We start from the raw sequence: 10,340 nt of genomic DNA on the forward strand, positions 1-10,340 counted from the left end.
TATGATTTAAGATTATCAGAGGAGGTTTTCTGAATAAAGGAACTGGGTTCCTGAATCTCCATACTGTCAGCCAAAGAAACTGAGTCCTTTAAGTTAATTTAGGAAGAGTTTCATAACGACCAAGTGAAGTAGTTTTGATAAAGCTCATAAAAAGCTTCTCATAAATATCACATTATAAAGTGACACTTGATGATAACAGGCCAGAAAATGTATGATGCAACATGTGATGTCAAACAGGAAAAGGTGCAAAGATGAACAGCTCAGATTAAAAAGCTGCAGCGTTCAAAACAATTTGAATCAAAGCCCTCTCTGTGTTAAGTGTCTTTACGACCACTAGGAGGCACCAGAGTCAAACACTTTTAAATTTTACACATACTGGCTGTAAAATGACTCACTGAGGTGGACAGAATGAACACATCCTGTTCCTCACCTATTATGTTAGGGAATAACCCCTCTAGCTGTCTTACTAGCACCTTGCTAAGAGTTTTTGTGCCTGAGTTCAGGAGACTGATTGGACGCATATTCTCACATCTGGTATTTGGTTTTCCAGGTTTTGGTTTTGAGAGTTTTTAGGACCTCTCTTAATGAGGTAGGAAGAATTTCAATAACAAAAAGCACTATAATAATATAATATAATAACAAATGAAATGATGGTGGAATTACTGTGCTGATGAACTGAGTGATGTGTTTCAAAGATATTTCAGTTCTCTTTAGACTCTGAGGTTGTTCCTGATCTCTGGAAGAATTCTAACATCATTTCAATTCTGAAGACCAGTGCACCTAAAATCCTAAATAACTATAACATTAACATCACTAGAAATGAAAGATGAGCCTGGGAGAGGTGCTGATAATGCAAAGTTATTTATTTTGAACTCTCTACATGAACATTTAGAACAAACAAGCACATATGTAAGATTATTTTGTGTAGATTTTTCATCAATCTTTAATACAATACAGCCTCACATACTAATAAAAAAAGCTCAAATCTTATTTCCATTTAAATCATCAACTCATCAGATTGATTATCAGTTTTCTCACTAACAGAACTCAGACAGTGGATATAAATGGTCGAATATCTGAATCAGTTTCAATCATATTGTAAAATAAACAAACACTTTCATACTGCTGGAGTTTCTACCAGCTGATATTTTACTGCAAAATCAGATATTTTGGTGGAAAATACAACAACCAGGTACGTTGTCTCTGAACATTTCACCCATATGTTCAGTATCAACATTTTTGCAATGTAATTACATTAATTAACCACAGAAACTGTAGTCAGTAGGCCATTGTAGAAGATGTGATGAAGCCTTGTTTTGATCAGAAAAATTAAAAGTATGTTTCACACATCTGAACATGAAAACCAGTTAAATTTGACCCTAACACAATAGGAGGGTTAAATGATTTTAGCATTAAGCTGCAACATAACAAAATGTGAAAAAAGTAGAGTCTGAATACTTTCTGAATGCACTGTAATATGCAATTGAGTTGAATATGAACATAATTTCTAGGAGATAGAGTTGGCTCAAAGTGTAGAAGAACAATATCAAACAACATCTACATTTATGAAGACAGAATGAACATTTCAGAACACGCAAGTAAGAAGAAACATGATCAGTTGTGTATCATCAGCATAGAGGTGAAAAATAGCATGTTTATAGATAATATCTGCCGATTTAAAAAACAAACAAACATGTTAACCTGCACAGTACAGAATCCAGATCCAAATCCAAACATCATCATTTGTTTGCTGTGAGTGCAGAGTAGGTTTGGTCCGGATCCCTGCTGTCTGGATCCAGGCTCTGGTAGACGGAGTCTTCATACATGGAGACTGGAGGACAGTTCTCATAGCTGACAGATAACTGAAAATAAAACAGGAACAACATCAAACCTAATATAGCAGTAACCATGGTAACAGCCCAGATATTGTGTTCTTCAATTGTTTGCTGATATTTTAGTGATAACAACTGGACAGGCCAGAGGTCTATTAACAGTAATTATGATTTTATTTAATTATAGTTTTGTTCATATTAGTGAAGAAGTTGCAGACATGAGATTGTTTATTCCTAACTGCAAAAATAAAATGTATAAATGCCAACAGTAAGAGTTAACATGAGACATACAGAGTTAAAGGAAGTCACCTCCATGTTTCTGCTGTCTGAGGTTCCTCTGGTGTTCAAACCAGAGTTCCTCCTCTTCTTCAGCTTGTAGAGGAGCAGCAGAACAACAGCCAACAGCACAACAATCACAGGTGGGAATACAACCAGAGGCCAGAAGTAACCTGGGCGAGAGACATCAGAGACGGCTGGGAAGGAAGAGAGAGAGAGACATGTAGTAGTTTAAAAGACTGGGATCTTTTGTCTTGAATTAGAAGCTTAAAGGTTCCCTGTGGAGTTTTTGACCACAAGTAGCTTGTTTTTACATCACATGTTAATAATTATCTTACATCATTAGAAACATAGGATGTGTTTAAACATTAGACGTGAAGATAACAAGGAAATTTATTGTAAAATTGAATGTGAAATGTTTTCTTCTAGGTGCTGAACTGTCTTATGTGCTGAAACACATGTTGGACCATCTTGTTATTCTTATTAGACAACGTTGTTATGCTGAATTTGACTGTTTTAAGAGGACGTTTTGTTGCAGAGAGACAGTGATGGACAGATGGACAGACATGAACTGTCCTGTACCTGTAAACTGCTCTGTGGTTTCAGGGAAAGATGATGAAGATGTGAAGCTTCCTGAACTGGAGATTAAACTCTGTGTTGTTGTTGGTGTGGAGGCTGATGGGACTGATGTTGGAAAATGTAGGAGAGTCTGGTTTGGTTTTGAAGTGGTTGGAGCTGTGAACAATGAAAACACATTGAAACAATCAGATACTGAATCAATAATGCAGAGAAATGAGATGCTGCTCTAGACAGAAAGATCGTATTGACAGCATCCATCACATACACAAGAAATATGCAGCATTAAATATGTTAATGAAGTAAATGATTAAGAATATCTTAAGTGAGTTTGTTCTATTATTATTAAGTCTTGTTATTTGATTTTTGATTACAGAAGAGTAAGAAAATAACATCCACAGGTTGGTTTTCTGACATTAAACATAAAAGCAGAAATGTCTGAAAAGGTTTTTAAAAATCGTACAAACTGATTGTTGTAAATTTAAAAACTAACATTATAAAGGCAACACATTTTACATCAGATTACTTTGTGACTCTACAAATGAGTTTCATCTTTAGAAACATTTTAGAGTATGATGTCTTGAACATTAAGGAACCGTTCTTCTCTATGTTACCTTATGTTAATAGAAATATAGAAAAGGTTCCAGGTTGAACAACTAGTATGACTCTGCCAACCTCAGCACTCCTCTTGTTGTCACAAATCAACTTCTGAATGTAACCCGAAGACAGAGATATTTGTTTCTGTCATGTCATTTCCATCCACTCTTTAAATTTTGTATTCCAAATTCTTTTTTGTCATTTAAAAATTAAAACAAAACAAGTTTTCATAATTTTAATGATTTGACAATTGATATTCATTGAACAGAATGTGGACAGAAAATTAAATTTAAAACTCACCATCTACAACAAAGATCGAGAACGTGTTGAATGAATCCGGAGACAAAGCTCTGCCGTAACCACACCTGTACCGTCCTGTGTCTGACTTCTTCAGCTGTGTGATGGTCACATACAGTCCATATGCAGATACTTTTCTATATTCAATGCTGTATCTGCCATTCTGAGCATTGTTCTTTTCTGTTTCAACCAGGATGTCTTCTTCTTTGTTACATTCATCCTTACAGAAGAACTTCCTGCTTCCATTGACAGTATTGATGCATCCTCTTGTGACATCTCCTCCCACAGTTCCTGCACTGATGAAACGAGTGTTGTCACCCAACGTTGCTGCTGAAAAGATGAACAGTCAACAGTTACTGTCTGTACTTCCTGTAAGATGCTGCAGTCTGATCACAATATTTCCTGCTTCACATTTACACAGATCCACAGAGTCACACTGGGAGCTGCCCAGTTCAACCACAGTCTGACTGCTGGACTAATGATTTCATCCAAAATTGATACACTGAGTCAATATATCATAAACGTCTCACATTCTTCCCACAATTTAATTCAATTCTATCTGACTTCATTTATTCTTAAGTTTCAGAATCATTAAATGGGATGAACATAGTAAATATATCAGGTTTTATGACTTTCAGTAGAAACTCACCATCTGTAACTATGATGTCAAAGTCAGAGAAATCATCTGGGACCGAAGATCCACCCAAACCACATCTGTACCGTCCTGAGTCTGACTTCTTCAGCTGTGTGATGGTCACAGTCACTTTTCTTCTTCCAGGAGATTCGTCTTCATATCTGATGCTGTATCTGCCACTCTGAGCTCTGGCACCCTCTGTTTTAATAAGAATGTCTTCTTCTTTACATTCTCCTTTACAGAAGAGCATGGTGCTTCCAGATGAAGTCAAGTGGCAACTCACTGAACCACTTCCTCCTTCAGCTCCAGCATAAACACTTATTGCATTGACGAGTCCAGTGTTTCCATCCTGCAGTGCTGTTGGAAAGATGAACAGTGAATACTGATGATCAATACTTTGTGTATTGTAGACTTACTGTAAACAAACTGCAGATTAATGAGGGCTAATCCATCAGTTCACAGAGAGGCAGAGATGATACAGAGGCAGCCATTAGCAAAGTTTTCACTGACTGTACAGCAGTTGCTGTTGTTCTACTTGTAGCTGCAGTTGTAGTCACAGTGTCTCTGTGTAACGTCTGTTTTGCAATGTTTTTCTTTCATACTTTCTAATATCAAACACATTAATGAGCAACAAATATTCATGATGGATGGTTCATAACAAGCTCTCTAAAATGATTAACATTTCAGGGAAGGTGATTGGAAAGTCACAAAAACAACTTTGCAATATATTTGACAGTGCTGCACACAGGAAGGCTAAACATATAACTGCAGATACCTCTACACTACACAACTACACTCAGAGACTGAGCTGCTCCCATCTGGCCGTCGATTCAGGGCCCCAAAGGCCAACCGGTACTTATACACAAAGTCTTTTATTCCCTACACAACACAGGCGTTGAACACAGAATGATGCATCAGGGAATACTTTTTATTTTATAAGATTTGCTCTCTGGTATTATTTATATAACCTATCTGCTGCTACCTGCCCATTTACACTATTGTATGTTGTATATTTTGTATGTTTTTAATGGTGTGTTGTGCTATGTGTAGTGTATGTACTTTTGCTATATTTTGGGAGAAGCCAACGACAAATTTCTACAGAGGTGGACAATAAAGTCAATTAATCAATCAATCAATATGTTTTGTTAAATTAGATTACATTTAGTTTAGTTAATTTACAAGATTAGATTATAGAGATGTTGTAATTAGTAACAGAATATTTTAGAGAACGACAGGAAAACTAATTAACATGACAGCAACATGAAAACTTAAGTGATACAAATCTGACATTTGTTCAAATGAACACAATGAATGTCCAGAAGCAGTTTGTGCTGCAGCTTTACAGACACAGTCAGGTAATCAGTCCTCACCTGATAAGAAGCAGAAGAACAGAACATGGTGGATATTCATTCTGAGATTGATCCTGATGCAGAAAATCATCAAACTGTCAGAGAACTGCCTCTATATGTCTGTCTGATCAATCAGGAAGCTGACGATGCTTTAAGTTAACACTCCTCTCTCTCTCTCTCTCTCTCTCTCTCTCTCTCTCTCTCTCTCTCTCTCTCTCTCTCTCTCTCTCTCTCTCTCTGCAACATGAGTGATCTAGAGGAAGCATACATGTCTGACAAGTACAGTATTCAGGTGCTAGTCCACTGAGCAGTGTTTTAATCGAGTCACTAAGTCTCGAGTCCTCAGTGTTCAAGGTCGAATCATCAAGGTTGAGTCTGAGTGGAGTTCCAGGATGGGCTCCGGTGCTCCACTCTATATTAAACATATTCATGATGCACTGATTGCAATTTTCTCGGCCGATTCTGATTTTCTTTCTTTCTTTCTTTATTTTTTTTGGACTTAAAGGTATTTAAGTTAAGTTAAAGGCTTTGTGTCTTCTTCACTCATGCTAAAGAACTCCCATACCAACGACATGTGTGGTTGTTGCTGTCTGTGCCGCAGCTGCTGCTGTGTGCGTGACGTGAACCATAGTGTGGCTATGTGCGGAATATTTGACAGCAAAAAATTGGATATATATTACTTCTTTATCAATTAACAAGTTCAAGTCCTCGTCTTCAACTTCCGAGTCCGAATGCAGTCAATGCTCGAGTTCAAGTCCAAGTCGAGTCACGAGTCCTGAAAATCAGAACTAGAATCCAACTCAAGTCCGAAGTCCTGGACTCGAGTACTACAACACTGTCACTGAATGATTTCAACACCAATAAAAGGATCTTAAAATTGATTCTAAAACTGACAACCAATGAAGGGACTTTAGGACGGGTGAGATGTGTGCTCTCCTTCAGGTCTTAGTCAGTACACATGCTGCTGCAATCTGAATGATCTGCAGTTTATTTATAACTTTCTTAGATAGACCAGAAACGAGAGCATTGCAGTAATCAAGCCAGCTAGTGATAAAAGCTTGCATAAGTGTCTCAGTATCTGCCTGGGAGAGAAACAGTTTCACTTGAACAATATGGGGATAAAAGGCAGTTTTAAAAGGCAGTTCAAAACAGTCTCAGCTGGACAGATGAGTCCTAAACCAATCTAAAACTGAGCCAGAGAGGCCAACACACTTATGTAGACTGCTAATAAGGATTTCATGATCAACTGTATCAAAAGCAGCACTTAAGTCTAAAAGAACTAATATTGAAAGTTTCTTGTCATCCATGTTCATTCTCAGGTCATTTAAATCATTAACTAGTGCTGTCTCAGTGCTGTGTGGTGAGGATGAAAGCCAGATTATAGCTTCTCAAATATACAGCTGAAATTTATGTGATCATTTAGCTGTTTAAATACTAATTTCTCAAGAATTTTACTTAAGAAAGAAAGATTTGAAATTGGCCTGAACTCATTTAGCACTAAAGGATCCAGGTTACTAGCAGTTTTCAGTGGCAAGGGGAAACTACCAGTCAGCAGGGAGTGATTTACAATCACCAGCACTTCATCCTCCAGACCAGAGGTTGTCAACGTGGGAGGTAGGCCTCATCCTGTATTACATAGTTTATATCAAACCTGATTTAGAATTATGATAAAAACTGCTGTGAAGGCTCTTATATAATGATATATAATAATTAATAATATAATGTTTCATAATAATAAAATAATAAATTATCATTTCAAATCTGACTGACGATAAGGACACTTTACTTTAATCAGCTCCATTTAGGATCTATGAGCACCATATAAACATTTAGTGAATATTTCATACTTTCTAATATCAAACACATTAATGAGCAACAACTATTCATGATGGATGGTTCATGTTTTGTTAAGCTGAACTTTAGCTGAACTCTCGCTATCTGTTTTGTACATCAGCAGTTTCATGATGAAGCTGCTTTGACTCTGTAACTGTGATGAAACTCTAAAATGAATTTGACTGATGTCAGGTTTAAATCTTAACTCTTTTATTTTAAGCCAAAGAAAGTAAAGTTAAAAATAAAGTGAATGTTCACAGCTTCAGTTAGTTTTAATTTAATGTTGATTTGGTGTTGAGAGAATGATTCAGATCAGTTGAAGACATATCGTCTTAAAGTAGTGTTTTAGCTTCCTTTCGTTAGTATTTTATACACTGATAACACATATTCAAACCACTGTGGCTTCACTCTGTGTTTTAAGGTCATCAGATAAACATCAACAGCACATTCAGCAGCATTTCACAGGCTGTTTCCGCAAAGAGAACATGGTCAAACTTCACTAGATTCAAATCATTCATTAGTACCAGCTCAAGGGTCTGTATCATGAAGAAAGATCAGATCAAACATGTCAGCAGCACAAATACTGAAGAATTAGCTTGATGAAAAAGTGGAATCATCCTTCTGAAACAAAATCCAGACTGGGAGCAGACAGACAGGCAGACAATCAGCTCAGAAGCACAATAGACAAGAGGCTGGTATAAATGCTAGGTAGCTAATGAGGAAATACATTACACTAGAAAAGTTTTATTTCTAAAAGATAACAACAACAGTGTCTCTCTGTCCCTCTTTCTCTCAACCCAACAGGTCGAGGCGGATGGCGTCCACCTAGAGTCCAGTTCAGCTTAAGGTTTCTTCCCATTAAAGGGACTTTTTACTTGCTGCTGTCACCAAGTACAGCTCATGGAGGGATGTTGGGTCTTTGTAAATTAAAGACTACGGTCTAGACCTGCTCTATTTAACATGAATTTGAGAAGACACTGGGCCTTTTTTCCTTTTACTTAGATCCTATAGTTGTTCTTATATTGTTTATTTTGGTAAAACTGGTTCATGTTGAAGATGTTAATCTTTGGCCCTGAAAGTTATAAAAGTAGTGTTATAAAATAAAAGTATACAAACATTCAGTATGTACTTGAGCATTCATTCTGAAACAAAATATAAGCTATTGCATACATTACTACAGCTATACATAATAGCCAATAAACTATTTTATGAATTATTCATTATGTAACTAACCTTTTCTTTTATTCATTTTGCCAAGGCATTTTTAGAAGGTAATGAGACAGAAAATGTTCCATAAACATATTCACAAGTGAACCATTTTTGTCCTATTGAATCTATATTTGTGGATAATGAAAACCAGTGTAGTCATGGGATGGATCAGGAAACTTCTGCCTTATTCTCAGCACCACACATGATGATATTACCACCCAGACATGTTTATACATGTTGTTGTGCCTCCAGTTCACCATAGTCCTGCCTGTAGCTGTTGGACACAGCCTGCAGGACCCATGGATGGAGGCACACTCCATCTAGTCCAGTGTGGACTGTCATGCATAGTATCTCTTCCTCCAACTCTGCACACTTGGTCATGACCTCATTTACACCAAAGTAGAGACACACTGACCAATGACTGCCTTGAGAAGACATGTTATTTGATAAAACAATAGACAGTTTTATAACTTAAAACCGTTGTAACTTTAAACACTCTGTCCCAGTATCTTTTAAAATGTCTTGGAAAAATGTACCTGATTGACGTCCATACAGCACACACTCTCCAAGCTTCTGGCATGGAGGCTCAGTGACAACAAATGCACCTGTTTATACAGACTCAGGTTTACTACAACACAAGTCAGGTTTGTAGCAGTTGTATTCATTTCAGTAATATACCTGGTCTTATAAGTAGTAATGTCTTATAACTGATTTGAATATGGGATTATCATAATGTTAACGTCACCCTATCATCCACTCCCAGACTGGTAGCATCACAGACTGGTATATCATTTTGAGTTTGAGACCTTCTACTATAATCCACACCTCCATTGTTTTATGGACTATGATTATCTGGACATGCCATACACTATCATCAGTGTTTCACTATTGCTGTTGCTATTTTCTTTCATTTACTTTCTCCTCTTTTATTCGCTCCATTATTGAAATTCTAAACTCGGCATACGTATGAATGAATGTTACCATATAATGTTTTTTGTTTTTTTTCCTTTGGCATGTACCTCCCATTGAATCTACAGGCAGCCAGGGATCTAGCATATTTACAAAGACACTTTGAATTAATGTGCAGTATTCAATGTGCCACCAATATAGTTACTTTATACTTAATATAGTTACGTTATATTTGCATACTGGATATTTATCCCTCTGCTTTAACACTATTATAACTACTAATAACGTGCTACTACTGCACTACTATAGTTTTGCAATGATTTCTCTGGCTCTCAGTTTGCATCATATGTGTTCCCCCCTTATTTGACAGCTTTCCTAAAACATGTTCATTACTTGACCACCAGAGGGCAATGTAAGCTCAAATGATCTCTGTTTGGCTGTTACTGCATCCAATCCTGCCCACAAACATCCGGGTCAGTTCAGTTGAGCAAATTCAACTTGCCTATAACTGGTTAAGATGTGTAGGGGGTAGAATATGAATAACTTGCATACTGTCAGTTCAGTCTTGCATACATTGTTTGACAAGCAATTGTGGCTACAAGACTCTAAACCAGTTAGAGAACTGATCTTTAACATGTATATTTTGCTTGTTCATTTTCATATTATAAATCTGTGCACTTTGTCTACTTTAGCTATGTTCACAGTGCTCTCAAGGACAGGTGTTCCCTTGAGAATGTTTTTTTCCATGTGGGTGACAGCACTGTCAGGTAGGGCTGGGCGATATGACCAAAATCTCATATCCTGATAACGATCCCTATCCCGACATAA

This window comes from Thunnus albacares, chromosome 5 (assembly GCF_914725855.1).
Source record: "Thunnus albacares chromosome 5, fThuAlb1.1, whole genome shotgun sequence".
Taxonomy (NCBI): Eukaryota; Metazoa; Chordata; class Actinopteri; order Scombriformes; family Scombridae; genus Thunnus; species Thunnus albacares.